Here is an 18,137-nt window from a genome sequence, read left to right as displayed (position 1 = left end):
GATGTAAATATATAGGAAACTCGTGTAAATGGAGTTGAAGTTGAAAAATTGTGTGTTGACGTGTCACCGTGCCTTTAATGAAATATTTGCTCTTCCATAATTTATAGTACAATATGTTCCAGGGTATGCTACTTTGCTGCGCAGCTCTTCTGCTCTAGCTAAGGGGGAAGATTTATAGAGAAACTGTAAATTAGGCTTAACGTTCCGTGGAATAATATACTAGACAAAATTGTCATTGGAACTACTAGGCCTATACACCGGCTTTCTGTTTAGACCGTAAATTTTGGATGATTTTTTTATATTTTTATGTATACACGCAAAAAACTCCTATCTCTCTGGATGGAAAATATCCTTATTTCCAGGCCGCATCCCGCTAGGCGCGCTATAGTAGCAGACGGCGCGAGATCATTTCGCACGGCTCCAAAATTTTAGGCGTTCGTTTGGAAAGTTTGAAGAAGCCAGTGCGCCAGTTGTTTTACGTTAATTTAACTAATTATTTCGGGTTGCAGTGATTAAAAACGTGAAGAATAGTCGCGAACGTGATTAATCCTTGATATTCAAACGATTTCTTAGCTAAAGTTCGCGTTAAAATTAACGATCAACCGGTTTTAATCTGCAGACAGTTTGTGATAGCCAAGGCTTAGGAAAAAATTGTGTAAAATCTTGATCCAGGAGGAGTAATATTTTATTTTTGTTTCAACCCCGTGGGGTAAAGACGGAATAGTGTAGAAAGGAGGAAAAGATGTTTTATTTTGAGCGATTATTTCAAAGGTATGTGTCTTTAGATAACGTTTTTTTTTGTAAGATGGTTAAAACTCCCCAGAAACAAATTGAAATCTAAACCCCTACAGGAGGTCGTTGATTCTTCTTGTTATATATATTTTTCTTTCTTTTAACAGTATAATAAGGGATCTATTATTTAGGTTGATTGTTTTATAGCGTTTTACTTCAACTCTCCTCCCATTTATTTTTTTATGGTGTTTATTTTGTATCAAATTAGTAGGTTGTTATTTGTGTCGTTTGAAAAAGATGCGATTATAAAAAAACTTAATGGATAGCTTCAGGGTTCTCTATATCTTCACCAAGGTTTTGGTGGTATTGAAATAATCGTTACAAGTGACGTAATTTGGGTGTCAGTGTTACTAAGGCCATTGGCAGACTTTAACATTTGAAGTGTTGCCAAGTTTACTGGGTCGGAAATTTTGCTGAAACTGTAATATTTTTTTTTTTTTTTTGGAAGATTCAATATTTACACAATGTTGTGAAATTTGTTACTATCACTAAAGGGAGCTAATGTGTCCCCCAGTTGCCACATTTTGACACAGTGTTTAATTAAAACCAAGGCCTAATTGTTATTAATTAATCTACTCGCGAAGCACCGAACCACGTGACTTTACTTAAGCATAATCCCCCTGGGCGCCTGGTATTAAGGCGCGAGAAATTTCCAGTATCATTAAAGAAAATTGTGCTAATACTACAAGTACATACTTAACTATCTAAAGTCCATTAGTATAATGGTTATACTTCCATTCCATTCCATTTAGATCATTCTTGGGGACCCTAAAGTGCCAAAACTTATTCCAACAAGGCCCATTATCCTTAACCTATAACTTATACAATATACAATCTTGCTGTACCAGGAAGCTAGGGGGAAGGGGAGAGGGTTAGGTACCCAGGGTTCATACAAACCTGGAAAACAGAGAAAACCTGGAAAAATCAGGGAAATAAATAGTTGACAAAAACCTCAGGGAAATTTATAATTTTAAGTAAAATTGAGGGAAATCAGGGAACTTTGCGTCAAACAGGGGCCGAGTAATTAAGCAAAATGTTCGTATGAACAGCCCCTCCGTAGGATTAACATTACACTAAACTTTGGGGGCTCATAACTCTGGTTATATTAGAGATACGGGGATGTCCTTTGAGTATGTTATAGTCATATTTGCCCCCTCTTCCTTCGTTAACATTTGCTCCATACGATACTCCATATAGGGGGAAAAAGCTGGAAAATTCAGGGAAGTATATGGGGAAAAAGCTGGAAAATTCAGGGAAGTATATGGGGAAAAAGCTGGAAAATTCAGGGAAGTATATGGGGAAAAAGCTGGAAAATTCAGGGAAGTATATGGGGAAAAAGCTGGAAAATTCAGGGAAGTATATGGGGAAAAAGCTGGAAAATTCAGGGAAGTATATGGGGAAAAATCTGGAAAATTCAGGGAAGTATATGGGGAAAAACCTGGAAATCTCAGGGAAATTTGTTTTCCAAAAGTTGTATGAACCCTGAGGAAGGGGAGAGGGTTAGGAACCGGTAAGGGTCATTTTGATCAGTGACCATTTGGGTCGCGTCAATTCCTTAGCATCTGAAGTGTATAACGGGGGGGGGAAGGGTCTAAGAAAAGCGATCTTCTTAAGGAAGTCCTTTAACCGGTGCTGCTTGCTGTTATTTTTTTCTCGGCGCTAGCTAAGAGAGAAACCTCCCTCGATATAACGGATCGAATATCTTCTACTATGAAGATAGGCGAAGCCATTCTCTCGCACGCATAATGCCAGCATAGGAAACTTATTTTTTCTTCTTCTTTCTGTTATACGCTTTTCAAGAAGATCACGGGTCCTTTTCTTCCGCTATCTCTTCTTTTATAAGTTTCTAGCCTATAGCTATTCTCAGACAAACTCGATTACTTCTCAAACAAAAAAGCTAGGTGGGAACTGAAAGGATAAAGTTACCTATTTTCTTCGCCTTTCTTACTAGGCCTATTTCGTTTCGTAAGACGTATATACGCCCAATTCTCATTCGTATTTATAATGGTAATCTTTTTTTCTCGCGCAACAAAAGTCAATTCGTCTTTTTAAAAGTTTAGTTTTTCGTCTCTCCATGCAGCATGCTCGGTTTATTTATTTATTTTTGGCCACCTAAACATTAATTTTATTTATAGCCCCAGTGATTATGAGTTGAAATGGATTGAGGTTTCATCAATGAGGGTTCACATACATGTGTATGTTTAATAAAACTGAATTGAACTGAAGGATGTGGATTGAGGTTTCTTCATTGAGAGTTGGTTGGTTCACATACATGAGTATGTTTAATAAAATTGAATTGAATTGAACTGAAGTCTATGCGTAGATATATTCTTTAATCTCGTTCTGTATACATTTGAGCTTCGCTTTTGAATACTTCCCGCAGTGCATAGCTTAGAAATATTTAACTTAAACGCAATTAGAGTTAATTTTAATTCTTCCCATCCTGGATCCCCTCTTGAAAACTGGGAAATTGTAAAATAATTTCTAATTTACCTTAAAAACGTTTTTGTTGCTGTAACATTTCATGATTAATTAGAGCGCATTGTAAATTACAAATTATCGGCGCGGGCATCCGAGTCCTCTAGTCACACAAATCAAATTGTAACAAGGGAATATTTAGAAAAAGAGAAGAAGCGGCTTGCATGGTAAACCACTACCACCCCCTCATTATTTATCGCTCTGCAACCTTAATTTGCATCCCAGAGTCACTCTATCTTTTTTAAAAAGGCGGGAAACTATATAGGGGACGACATCCACGCACGCGCCAGTGGTGCTCTTCCAACAGCTCGCGCTGGATGCCATGGGTCCATGGCTCGTGCTTTTTCTAGCTTTTAATCTTGTTAAGTTCTCCTAACTCAATCTAAATGGGATAGCGGAACCAATTAATCTTTTCTCTATCCCTTGGGTCATAGCAAATACAATGCTTGCTACATACACACACCGTATATATTACTGTTCACTCTCACACAGCACCCAAGAATCGGGCATGAAGAGATATTTCTCCTTTGAATTCTCTTGCATAAGAAAGTTAAGTGAAGAATGTGGAAGGGATCAAAGTTAGCTCTTGTTTTATAGTTGATAGTTTGCAATAATGAAGGTAACTCTTGTTTTAGTTGAAAGATCGCAATATTGTGGCCTGAAATTTACGATGAAATTATATAAGTCTCGCTTATTTCTAATATTACACACATTTTTTCATACTTTCGCAGTTTAGTATTCATTTTTTTTGTCGACTTTATTGCGATTTTAGAATGTTAAAGTTGATCTTCTCCATACTGTATAATATTCGAATCTGTTTACTATACATACTACACTGGATAACAGAACCAAAACTTAAGATACGGAAGTGTATTAGAAGCGTATGGGTTAGAATATAAGTTCCTCTTTATTCAAAACAGGGCTATATAGTATATAACTTTCACGTTTATTCCCAAGGGAGACTGCGGTTTGGTTTTCTTTTGTGTTTTTAAGATAAAACTCTTAAAAATAGCGCATATTTTGAGATAAAGGAAGGATGTGCTTTGAACTCTATATAGTTATTTAAATATTTCTCAATCTCCTATGGAATATTTTTGAGTTATTTCTTAGGCTTTCTTGTTTTATGAATATCATCATAGAATCTCCCATTAAACGCGGTTAAATTCTCTATCTACCTATTGTGAGCACTTCATCTTCCCTTTAAAAATACCCTCGCTATAATTACCTCCGTTTCGGTTACCGGTAATCGAGACATCTTCAGAGGCAGAAAATCCATGGAAAATCCTCCTACGCATCGGTGTATAGAAGGTAAAACGATTTTTACTCTCATCTCTATGCTCTTCCAATCGCGTTCGAGCCCTGCTAAGAAATTCTCCGCATACCACTGACTAAAGAATGAGCATATAATGCGAGAGCCTTTAATACAGGGTGTTAATTTCTGATAAGTCTGCATTCCATAAATTAAGGGGGATGTTCTTTGGGAAATCGATTTTGAGTCGAAAATATTCTGTACTTCTATCTCAATTTTGTTTGCCCTAAGGGACACTGTTTTCAAGAGTGTTTTAGGGATGACCCCTTAATTAAATTATTAATTAATCATTGTCTTAATCAGTTCTTAATTAATTAAATTTAAGGGGTCATTCTTAAAATACTCTGGATGCAATCTTAACTCGAAAACCGTGTCCCTTAGCAAACAAAAGTGAGATAGAAGTTACATTTTCGACTCAAAATCGATTTCCCAATTTATGGAATACAGACTTATCAGAAACACCCTGTATAGGCCTAAGTAACCCTAACTTTTGCTGCAAATCGCTGTTACGTATATATATAGCTTCATTGAAATGATAGAGAGTGCCTTCGGGAAGGATGTAAAAAGAGATAGTGTCGAAAAAATTTTCTTCCAGTATTTGTCCATTCGGCTTTCTTGAATGTAGACAGACATAAACTTACTTTTCTTGCCTTGGAGTTCTTTCACGGGATTACCTGAAGGCTGATATGAGCTAGTCTTAACCTACGGGAAATGGGCCTTATAAGGTCAGGGAGTTTGAAACTTTGTCATGGAGGTCAAGATATTCTTTGACCATGGTTATTTTTGGCTTTCAAGGGTCAGTGGCAATAATTTCCATACAAATTTAGACCAATTTAGTCTAATTTCGTTGTTATTTTCCTGCATTTTTCTTTAATCAGCTCCGAGGGGCTGGTCACTCAGTATAATCGGTGTACACAGCTGTACCTTTCACTGTACTAAATTGATAACGCGTAATCTTTAAAAGCCCTGCCTTTGACAGTGCTAAAATGATTACACGTAATCTGTAATCGGTGTAAAAGATCTTTGAGAGTGATTAGCCCCACGATCAGCTCCAAATTAACTCCAGTTGTGGTTTTTGGAAACAATTTTGGGTGGGCCTTTTTTTTTTCTGTAAGAAATATCAGCGTACCGCGCTGACCCACCTTTTCCAAATTAGGCTTAGCATTCACGCTATAGTTTTTGTACAGATACGATATCTTGGTATAATAATATCAAAGGCTTAGAGCTTATTCCGCTTTGAAATAGGGACACCGGTAACCGAGCCGAGTGTGGTCGAGAGAGAGTGCATGGTTCAGACTTTTAATGAAAGCCTCCCAAAGAAGCTTTGGTATAGGAAAGGATTAGAATCAAAATCGTGAGGTTAATACCAAGGAACCCTCCTCATCCCAAAAAAAGAGAGCATATACTATACTGCATGGGTAGAAAGAATTTTAGAAAATTCCGAAGACCGTATATATAAGTTTTATATCTTAAAAAACATTCCACGCTTCGCTGATGTCTTAGTAATAAACATTTCTTGAGAGAGTACAAGTTTATCCTCTAATATTAGACGATATTAAACTTTTTATAAGGTTTTAAAAAGTCTTAGAAATATGTTATAAAACTTGAGTTACTTTGTTTAATTTTGTTACTTGTTTTGTAAAGATGCGGTTTTTATATTTAAATGTATATTGCGCCTTTAGAAGTGTTCCAACCGCTGCACTCCGGTGTTCAGGGAGAAACCAACTTTTAGGGGCAATGGGAAATTTTGCGTGCGCTTTAATTGAATTAAGTGTGTGTTACTGTGTAACGTAATGTTAATTTCGCGTGACTTATGATCGAAGGAGGGGGTATTTTAATATTTAATCAGGATTTATTTAATATTAATTCTAATTTATGATGATCTAAGTGCTCAACAGAAATAATTTTATTTTGAAAACGGCCGTGGCCCGAACGGGGAAATGTTAAGTACATTTTCGAGTCAAAATCGCTTTAAGTGCATCCCCTTCATTTATGACATACTTATAAGAAACACCCTGTACAAGTCCAACCATTAAAACAAATCCGGCCGTTTTAATTGCGATACCCTTATAATATTAGGCTTGATTAGATTCTAGAATAGACGCGTCATACTTCATAATGGCCTTACACGTTGCAAGTACAGTCGTCTAACTTTTGAGTAGACGTATCGTAGTTTGCGTAAACGACAGTGAAACAGTTGGGGGAAAAAACCCCGTATTAAATGCAAATGTTTTATCTCTAACGGAGGAAACGACCAAAAATTTTACTTAGATATTAAAAATCATTCGAGCAGTATATGCGATGCTGTTGAAAAATTCTTTCCCGCTAATTACCTTAGTTTTTTGTAAGTAAAATTATCTCATAATTGCTCTATAATTGATATTAATTTAAATACAATAATGTTAGGTGTATCGGTTTATTTGGTCACTTCGGCCGTGATAAAGCCGATTATCGGCAATCCTCCGATTTGCGGAATTAATGAAGAGAGTGGTTGCGAAAATAGGATGTCGGATCTATGCAATCCGCCTAAATTTAGTTCATATATTTGCAAAAATGGGTGCCATTGTGATAAAGGTTTTTGCCGTGAAACCGAAATTTCGCCATGCACTTCGAAACGAAGTACATCGTAAGATATCAGCAAATTATCGAATGATTGAGTGATAATTAAAATACGCTGAGAAAATTAATTGTTCTCGTAAAATTTGTGTCTGTACTTACCAAGATGAAGAAAATTTTACTTAGAGTTAAAACTAATTGTGGGGTTTGAACTTAAAGATACCAGTGAAAATGCGGACCTATGAAGTTTCGATGGTATCTGTTAATTAATGGTTAACCGTATTACAAGTTTACTAACAAAGATAAACTGCTTTAAAATTTACGAAACCTTTAGGAACGGTCCCTCAGAATATTCCCACCAGTCTTAGTAAAATCTTGTTTTGTAGGAAGCCAGCCTAGACTAGCGCGCCGTCTTTGATCTTAATTTGGTACCTCTAATTCCTTAATTATTATCCACTTGGGTTCCCTTTTATATATCCATTCCACGATGTCAAAATTAAATTGGAGTAAACAACGCAGAGACAAGAATTTTCTCCCTTCATTCTAATTAACCTCTTAAGTCGGTTTCATGTTTTATTAAATTAGTTCTGCCTTTGTTTAATAGAGGGCGCGAGTTACTAAGTCCCTCTTCTAAAAGTTTGGGTCGATGAATCTCCTCTCTCTCTCTTTCTCTCTCTGTGTTAATTTCGGTAAAGTTCAAAGGCGGGGGGAGAAAAGACAGCCGTCTCAAGATTTTATGGAATCTAGCTTAGGATGATACGCCACGCTTCTACAAACTTAGAAGACGATATCCGTAACAAATCATAACAGAAGCCCAAACACTAAAGTTGAATACTTTAATGTTGGAAATGATGGACTTTTGGTGCAGGTTTTTTTACTGCGTTGTTTGTCTTGAGTTTGTATGACCACAAAGTAGTGACAATTCTATTAGTTTTAGCTGTTATAGGTTGGGTTTGTTCAAGTTAGATAATGTTGGGCTATGTTGGATTGGGTAGGTTGTTCAGGTTTGCTTAAAACTTCTAAGAAATGGACTTCTGGCGTAACGTTGAATGCTTGAATCATCTTATATATATATTACGTTACCAGTTAGACATCATTCAAGGGCCCCCATCCATGAGATACTACAAACAGATAATTCTGTACATATCATCTTGAAATTTACTCAATTTAAATATAAAGACTTTAACTGTAAAAAGCTATTGACCTTTTATAGAAAATAAAAATCTGTGTTCATTCAAGTCGCTTTGCTTGCTTGCAACATGATCAAAAGATACCCTTTTTATATTATTTATCAAATTAATCAAGCGAAACGTCTACATTTGATAAGAAACTTTTCCAATATATCTTTTTTTAAATATCCAAAAAATTCCCATAAATTTAAAAAAAAAGTTATGTTATTATATTTAATGAGATAATTATTAAATATTTAGGCATAATATTTTTTTTCTAGTGTGTACCTACATTAGTTTCATCGTAATGTTTTACTTAATATTTTTTTAATCACTTAGAAACAAACTTAATTTTAATTCCGTAATATAATTAGAAACAAGTTAAATAATATATACAATATGTGGTGAAATAACCGGTATTGTTTTAATGGATATATTTGCATCATTAAATAAAAATGCTTGTTGTTTTTTCAGGGTTAATGTTCGTATGTGAATACCTTTTATAGTATTTTTTAATGAAGGCATTTTTTAATGATTAAGTATTTCAAAGGAATTAGCAAATTTTATTATACAAGGTGTATTGTCAGAAATTTAAGGGTTATAAATGTTCTGTGGGAAGTCAGTTTTCGGTTGACCTATCATAAACACCCTGTATTTCCAAATTATTGCTAGAGTTCTTCAAGTTTTAAGGGTTATGTTTAACATACTCCTTTACACTTTTATTTTTGAAATTGCTCAATTTTTCGCGTTAGATTTAATGAAAGTTGACTGCAATCGCAATATCTTGTTTCGAACGCTCGTAAATCCGTCTCAGTATGAAAGTTCCAAGATTACAAGTTATATTGATACATGACCTTCCCATGGAATATACTGACTAGTGCAGTGTTTTAGACTGGGTGCGTTTCAGTGCCTGAATGAACGGGAATTTTGGTAGCATGCACCATCGTTTATTTTTTGGCGTTTATCAGCGTGTATCGCAGCTTAAGTCTTAGAGAAATGGCGGGAAGTTTCCCTGTTTTCCTGTAGGGCACGGCTCTGCACGCGCTATACCTAATACTGATTGGATTAAGTTTCATCCATGGGCATCGAGCGACGATCTAGCCCTTGTATTTGAGCTTGTCTATAGACAGGAATTTCCGAATTTGTCGTTTTAGCTCTAGCAAATAGCGCGGATAATGGGATCTTAGACAAACTCACTTGGCAGCACGATATTAATCATTAATCCCATACTGAACAACTTGTCCCGCGCTCCGAGCCCCGTCTCCCATGGGGTTTATAGACCTAGCTAAGATGTTATGGCGGCAACTTTTCCTAGAATTTCTCGCGCCCATTTTTGAAATATATTTGGCGGGAAATGAATGCCGGAGATTATCAATGATTGTGTGTTGTATTGATCCGTAATGAGATTTATTTATAAGTTTCTATTAAGAAAATTGCTCGAGCGGAAGTGCAGTAAAGTAATTAAAGTTAAAAAAGAAATTTCATGCAGTTTTCAAGAATATCTATGATTGCGTATTAATCCGTAATTAGATTAGGTTTTTTTTATTAAAAACATTTTCTAAGTTAGTAGAAGTTCAGTAAACTTGAACTTTGGAAGTAAACTGCGGCATTTTTTTGTCATAGTAGAACTGGAATAACTTCGCCAATAATAAATCATTAAAAAATTCAAAAATTAAATTAAAGAATTAAATAAATATTTACAGAGAGGCAGATTTGTATGAACTTCAACCAAAATCGGTATAATTAAAAAAAGGCATTGAGAACTGTCAAAATACGTAAATTTCTTTGAATCTTTTTTGGCTACCTATTTAAAGTTAAAATAAAATCGTATCTAACGTATATATCTTTTGAATCTTTTTGTCTACCTAAATAAAGTTCAAATAAAATCGTATCTAGGATTTAGAAATTGGCAATAAATAAACGCTCAAATCCTTGAGTCCAGATATCCAATCCCCTTCTTGAAAAAAAAAACCAAGGAAACCTGAAAAATATTAGGAATATAGCAGTAGAAGCCTTAGCAAATGCTATACCCCGAAAACAAAACTTAAGAAACCAAAAAAAATATAAGAAAAAAAGCCTTCTCTAAGCTAACCATCTCAGGGTTTTGGTGGGGACTATTGCCCATCTTATTCTACTCTGTAGGTTTGCTCCCTTTTCCGTTGATATTTGTCATATATCACAGCGGCAATGCCACCAACACAGACTCTAGGCCCCTCTCCCCCGTGAAGATTGCTCTTTTGCAGCTAGGCTCTCAGCTTGAAAAAAACTGAACAAAAATGAGGAAAAAGCTCTTTTTCATTGGCGTTTTATGGCGCGTAAAGTTTCTAGGACGTGAAATATGTTTATACTGTTTGGGGAAAAACAGTTATAAACTTTGCACTTTTTAATACGTAATACCAGTTACCCAAACTCGGTGGTGTTTTTTTTTTTTTTTGTTTTTTTTTGGGGGGAAGTTGCGATATCTTGTTTGTGGTTGGTGGGCTCTGCTGTTATGAGGAGGTTTGGACGGGTAGTCGTAAAACACCAGAATATAAAAAAATTTGGTTAGTAAATTTTGTTAATTTTCAAAAACGCATCGGTCTGGAAATTAAGGCGCAAAAATGTGGCGGGAAATTTTACCCACGTTTTCAAGAAAATTGCGGGAATATTTGGAAAAAAATTTATTACCAAAACAATCCTGAAATTTGTTATAATTGTAATATAAATAATTTTTGGAAGTAGGCCTAGTATGAACGAAACCTTACGATAATTCCAATTGAAAGAAAATATCTAAAAATTCAAACAAAGAATGTTAAAGTGCTTCTGAGTTATAAGCTTGTTTCAAGTTCATGGCTTACGATTCTTTTCAATAGTATCATGATTTTAAAATAGTTCTTAAATATCGACTTAAAAAGGGTCCATTTATTGTTAGTCGCAGTTTATTGAACCTGAAACGGAAAATTAATCGCTGTTAAGTTTCGTTAAACTTCTCTGATTTTTATGAAAAAGGTACTCTACTATTCTTATATTATGTTATACTGCCAGAGCGTAAGTCGAGCGTATCCCCGAGATCCTGAACCAAAAGAAAAACCACCAACCATCCTTGTGTTGTACATATTTTGTCCAATAAATCTTTTGCTAGAAACGATAATGTGTTAACCCACCCCCACAAGCTGACTTTATACTTTTTCAAACCCAAAAAACCCTTAGGATAGTACTTGATAAAATAAAATATCTACAGTTTATTTCGTTTAATCGCTTGAGACATCAATACTTTTTCGTTTCCGCCCATGGCCCGCGCGTCTATGAAGAAGTGTTGACAATCCACTTGTATTGGATAACAAACAACCTCAAATCCAAACCTTATACTTGATGGTGGCCTCTACCCCATGGATATGTATAAATACTCGCGTATTATGGATTCCCAACTAGTCCAACAAATACGCATTACAAACCCGAGCGGATGCGAGACGGCAGCCTGTAAATCGAAGAGGGAAATGGCTAGGCTACGTAGGAATCCTGAGTGGTGGGTTTGAAATTTAGCCCATGCGCAGAGAGAAAAGTCAAATTTCCCTCTCTCTCTCACAAGGTTGGGGGAGTGACAAGTCGTGTTTTCCCCCTTCTGAACGGGTGCCTAATCAAAATACCTTCTAGAACATTAGAGATGGGAATAATACGTTAGTAGTTATACATATCCATGCCTCTACTATACCCTAAGTTGCTTTCCCCTCGTTCTGTATTTTTTGTTGCGGTTTATATTAGATTTTGTTGGAAATTTTTTAGAGTAAAATTTAAAATTCCGTCCTATTTAAGTATATGTTGTATAGTATATACAAAACATTTTTTTAAATTCGTCGGTCTATGCTCTTTTAGAAGATTCAACCACTTTAAGTGAGCTTTCAAGCGCAACCCTCGTGTAATCGTTTTTGAAGTCTTGAAGATGAAATTGTATTAAATATAAAATAAAAAATAGGTTGGGAATTTATTTAAAATTTAGAAAATATTAGGGCACAGACTTATTTATTATTGTTGTTATTATTATTATTATTATGCAAATTTGGATCATTTGCTGTGTTGTAAATAATGTTGGTTGTTGAAGAGAGAATGGGATGCGTAGGTTATAATCAGTTAGGCTTAGGACAAAGGGATTTTGAAAGTTGGTTCTTTGTCCTTGTGGTAAAGCTGATGTCCAGTTAAGTATAGGTCTAGTTCGCGAGTTTATTGTAAGCCTTGGCTTAAAAACATCGTATGCTTAATTTATATTAGGCTTAGTACGTCAACTTGATAGGCATAATTCACGCTTTAAGTGGGCCTTTCGTCGCATTAGGCTTAAGGCATAGGCTTTAATAAATTAATTCCAAACATGGCCTCGATATTTAATCCTAATTAGTAATCTTGTATTCTTAAAACTTTGGATTAAATTATCATCGTCATCATTTATTTTTCACTAATTTAACTGGAATTAATTCCAATTAAATTCTCGAGTGTTATTTTATTTATATAGAACTTTGACCTTTTTGTCGAGTTTTAAGACTCGGTTTATACGTAGACGGGAAAATAGCCCACGCTTAGTTTGGTATTCTAGAAACATTTTAAATAATTAATCTTGCTGGTTTGTTTTAATGTAAAATTAACGAATGCGCCTAGAAATTCATCCCAATCGATTTTGTTAAAGGAGAAGTTACGACTGGAGAAAGGGGATTTTTTTAAAAATCGTTGAGTTAACCCTAGGTCGTTTTCCGGGAGGCTCGCTGAAAAATCTCCCTGGAGCCAGCCGACGTAATTTCGGTGACTTATACGAAAATAACTTTTCCCAAATTTTTCGCTTCATCCTTCCTGCGAAAAGGAATTTATTCCATTTTATCCAGGAATATAAATTTCTTTTTATTTTTGTCCAAGAATTTACTTCATCATGCCTTGATTTCAATTGGTTTACACTGTAATTACCATAAAGGGTTGGAAAAGACAGGGAATTTGAAAATAGGTCTAAAAACTTCTGGAAATTTTAAGGAATTGAAATATGGACCTAAAAGGTTCGGGAGCTAAGGAAATTGGAAAATGGGCCTGAAATATTTAGAGAGAATTCAAGGATTTGGAAAATGGGCCTTAAAGATTGGAGAAGAGTTAGGGAAATTGAAAATAGGCCTAAAATATTCGGGAAAATTGAAGGAATTTCAAAAAAGGCCTTAAATAGTCGGAAAAGTCAAGGAATTTGAAAAATAAGATTGAAATATTAGGGAAAACTCAAGGAACCGAATATGAAAAATAGGCCTAACCGATTAGGGAAGTAAACCCAATTTAAAGTAGACCCAAGAAATTCAAGAAAACTCGGGGAAATTTTTTCTTTGTCAATTTTGACTTCAAATAGTCAGGGAAAAATCTGCGAAACCCATAGCTTCATCATTCATGTAATTCTAAAACAAGTTCATTACTCTAGTCAAGTATACTGAAGGATGCATGCACGCGCTTAAGCTTTTGGCCCCTCTCTCTCTCTCTCATCTAGTATCCTCCATCTTAGATAAATTGAGATTAGTCACGTGTAGCCTCACTTTTATCTTTTTAATATACATTTGTGATGTGGCGGGATTTTGAAAAGCATGCATGCTCCGCTATATCACACTACTACAGTTCCAACATAGGCCTTGCGGTGTAGCTTGAGTGGTGGTGTTTTTGGAGGGAGAGAACTTAAGGAGAGGAATGAAATTTTTAATGGGTAACCATTTCGTAGTATGGTTGGTATATTCCGTGGTTCAATGACTTCGCGTGAGAGTTTTAGGGTTTTCACTTTATCTCCATTTTTTTTTTTCTTTTCTTAATTTCAAGCTCAGGTGTATTAAATGCTATATAAGTTTGGAACTCCTTCCCAAGTCCTTGTGATATGAAATGATATTGATCTATTCGAGGTCGATAGAATTTTTAGCGTGATACGTATGTACACGATTTTTAGGATCTTCTATACAGGGTGATACGAAAATGGGTGGTGGTGGGATTTTTGTTTGGCTGTATGAGAAATTTGGTCAGATATGAACCATTTTCGGGAACACCCTGTACACTTGAGTGTATCTGGTTCTGGGAGTAATGTGACTTTGGAAATTTATTCCATTTTGGGTTGCTGGTTGGCAGAAGGGAATGTGTTTTTTATGAAGCGTTGCTAGAACTTGGAAGTAGTGGTTTTTTTTAAGACTTGCTTCGTTGGGTTGGCTGCTGGGTTGTGTGGAAGGTGGGAAATGATTTTCATAAGTATTTTTCGGGTGTCCATAATGTAGATGAAGAATTATAGATTCTTTGTAATGGAGTTTTTTTATGGATTTTGAAAAAGTTTGATTGTAGAAGTTCTGAAATAAAAATTAGGTTTGGAAATCAAATTTGAACACAAAATATCCTTGGGAAATATGGGGTCTTCAAAAGGGAATTTTGAAAAAAATATATAGCTTAAATTTCAGAGAAATTCTTCAAAATAAATGTCTGAAAATGCCAATTTTAATTCAGAATTATTCCAAATTTTTCAGTAAATATTAATTTGAATATGAAAATATTTATTAAATAGTTAGTACCAAATTATTTTTCTCGTCGATGAATTAGGTTAAAATTAAAAAAAAAACTAATTAGGCTTATATAATTAAGCCTTATTTCCTTTAATTAATCGCTACACTTCTAAACATCCTTAAGATATTAATTATAAATTTTAATTAATATTTCACCCCCTCCCCCATTTGAAAGAAAAATAAATAGTTCGAAGGACATATACATACATACATACCTACGTGCAACAAAGGGGGGGGGGGTATTACAACAGAACACTATTCGCGGCTATCTTTTATAGTTGATGTAATGACGTAATTTAGCGGTCTAATTTGCATAACCATTTGCTGAGTCGCGCGTGCGGCGTTTCGAGGCGAACGAATTATTTAAATTGAACGGAATTACTGCGCGTTGGAGTAAAACAATACGAAGCTTTTATTATTCCTCTTTGGTGGATTGCGCCTAGTTGTCTCTAATGATAAGGGCTTCATTCTGAAACGTTTCGAAATAGAGACAAAACTAAAGCCTAATGGTTAGGAGGAGCAGACTCGACTTGTATGTATATAAATTCCTAACGTTCTGTCGTCCGCGACAGAGAACGCAATATTTTTAGAACGGAACGTTACTAGAATTCCGTTACAGTCGCAATTTGCTTTATTTAGTTATTAGTTAAATTCTCGAAAAAGATACAATGTCAGGGAGGGTGTTTCTGATAAGTCTGCATCCCATAAATTAAGGGGGTTAATTGATTTTCTTTGGGAAATCAATCGATTTTGAGTCGAAAATGTATGACTTCTATCACCGTTTTTGTTTGCCTAAGGGACACTGTTTTCGAATTATGATTTTCAAGAGTGTTTTAGGGATGACCCCTCATTAAATTAGAAAAAATTGTCTTTTGATCAGTTTCTGAATTAAATTTAAGGGGTCATCCGTAAAATACTCTGGATAATCTTAATTCCCTTGGGGCAAACAAAATGGAGATATAGAAGGTACATTTTCATGCCTTAAATTTATGGCAGACTTATCAGAAACACCCTGTATATGAATAAACTAGAGTTACTTTGAAGCAAATTGCGATTGGTGCTTTGAAAGCGCGCCCGTCCGCTTCTGTGTGACATTACTATATAATCCATTCCACGTTTCTTTCTATTATTTTAATACAAGGGAGATGCCATACCAAGATCATCTCAATGTTTTGATGCAGTGTTATTATAGAGTGTTTCGGAAAGATCTATCAGATATTAAGAATTGCATGGGTTCTTTGTGAAATCAATTTTGAGTCGAAAATGTTCTGTACTTCTATCTCCATTGTGTTTGCCCTAAGGGACACAGTTTTCGAGTTATGATTGGCCCTAATTTCTTACAGACCTTTTTAAGAAACAAAAGGCACCTTGAGTGTGTCAAATGTCGTGTAGATTATTCTTTCTATAGAACACTCAACTTGAAATGATCTCTGTAAAATCGTATTTCTTTTATAAGTGAAATAGATTTAATTTAAACTGGTGTGTTTTTAATTGTTTATTTGATTGCGTTTTGGCTGGGTTTGCCTTTATTCTTTAAATTTAGTAGACCAGGATTGCTGGCGTCCTTGGCGTCTCTGCCGTGTAAAATCATCCACGCTTAATGTCACAAATTGCGATTGTAATCGCGTCTCTAGAGAAGGAATGGGCGTAAAAACATTATTTTTGTAAGCGAGGCGCGATTTCATGCTTAGGGAAAGGGCCCTCTTTCAGATACTGCGTTCTGTCATTCTGATTTAGTTCTGTTGTAATCTTACTTTTAAAGGTGTAGTGTAATGTTATAAAGCTGGGATGGAACCAATTGGACCCTTTTTATTAGTTAGGGGGTAAAATAAAATCAGCTTGTGTGGACCAACTAAAGGACTCTGGTGTATGGAGGGTCTATTTGGTGTTTTTTAAATGGTTATCACACACTTTCTCTTTGTTTTAAATCCCAATTTTTATGATTTGAAATAGCTGTTTTTTACTATGGGGCCTCTGTGCGGTTACCCAGCATGCATTGCGATTTGTGTTATTATCCAGAGACCTTAAAAAAAAAAAAAAGAAATAAAAAAAAATTAATTCGTAATATAAATCTCTGGTTTACAAGATAAGCTTTAGTTTTTCTTTTTAATTAATCTCTAAACCTCTGAAAAAAAATGTACCCAGGACCCACAAAAAATGCCTGGTATTTTTTTTTAAACAGGGGTGTAGTTCGTATTTGACATTAGAAAGTTTAACTTTTTTTTAGTCTAAAACAGGATATCCAAAATTGTCGTTTAGAATTAGAATTGAATTCAAGTCAATGAAAAATTTTTGAAACTCGAAACTTACCTTGAAAATTGTCGGCTTTTAGAAATTGGATCCTGTATTTCAATTTAGATTTTACCTATACCTGTACAAATATATAAATATAAACGTCGTGTTGTAATTTTGGCCCGCATCATGGAAATATTCTGGGAATTATTACTGGTACCAGAAGGGGATAATAGAGGAAGGATGACACTCTGTATTCTCTTAATACTTTAGTTATGTAACGTCATTCTTTCCAGGCTCACCCTTTTTGTTTGCTTTCCTGCTCATCAAACTATAGATGGGCATCGCACCGTTAGGTCAATTCTATAACTGTTTGGTACTAAATCCTCAGCAATCAACACACAAACCTCATCTTGACATGGGACAAAAATTCACAAGCGTGCCTTGGCAAATAATTAAGTGTAATATAGTAATGATGAGGGAACTATTTATCGCGTATGTGATTCGGTTTAGTAACCTTGCTCCAAATGCTCTGATGTTGGGAAGAATGACGTTACACTTACCCCGCTTTGTGGTACACTTCTCTCGAAGAGAAGTATTATATACTTCTGCTGGTACCCATACATTTTAATTGACTGTAAGATTGCATAATTTTTTTTATATATAAATTTTACTTCATTTTAAATCATTCAGTTGAAGGTTGTAATATTTAGTTATTTTCTATTTTGTTTCTAAAACATTTAAGCTTTCGATATTTTTACTTCAAGTTCTTTACTTCAGACAACACTTAAACGCTTAAGAAATGACCCCCATATTGACCCCTTCAGAATCCCAAAATAAACATTCAGTTGGACCCAATATAATCTGAAATTCAATACCGAATATCGGAAGTAAAAAGTATTAAATCTATTCAGTAGAAATAAATTAACTTAAAACTCTCAAAAGTGTTCATAGAGTAATCACTTTCATTATTCCAATTAAACAGCTTTAATTTTTGAAATAGGGTTTTTTTCTTTGCTATTTAATAATACTTCGGATTTAATATACTTTTGAAACCCACCCTATAAATAATTCAAT

General features: G+C 34.9%; 1 protein-coding gene across 3 annotated transcripts in view; it reads left to right on the top strand.

The window, feature by feature from the left end:
* RhoGEF3 (Rho guanine nucleotide exchange factor 3) overlaps positions 1-18,137 on the top strand; it is a 111,061-nt gene that overhangs the window by 27,220 nt on the left and 65,704 nt on the right. The window contains exon 1 of one of the 3 annotated variants that reach the window (XM_089838066.1): positions 461-771. The exons of the other annotated variants lie outside the window; for them this stretch is intronic. The gene's annotated coding sequence lies outside the window, so the exon portion shown is untranslated. Of the gene's footprint in view, positions 1-460; positions 772-18,137 lie in introns of those variants that run through there. 3 annotated transcript variants of the gene reach the window in all.

The sequence above is a fragment of the Phalangium opilio genome, unplaced genomic scaffold (assembly GCF_054372755.1).
Source record: "Phalangium opilio isolate 3A_F unplaced genomic scaffold, DU_Popi_V2 ptg000045l_1, whole genome shotgun sequence".
Classification (NCBI taxonomy): domain Eukaryota; kingdom Metazoa; phylum Arthropoda; class Arachnida; order Opiliones; family Phalangiidae; genus Phalangium; species Phalangium opilio.
The sequence above is the reverse complement of the archived record's forward strand: the minus strand, read 5'-3'. Positions and strand labels throughout refer to the sequence as shown.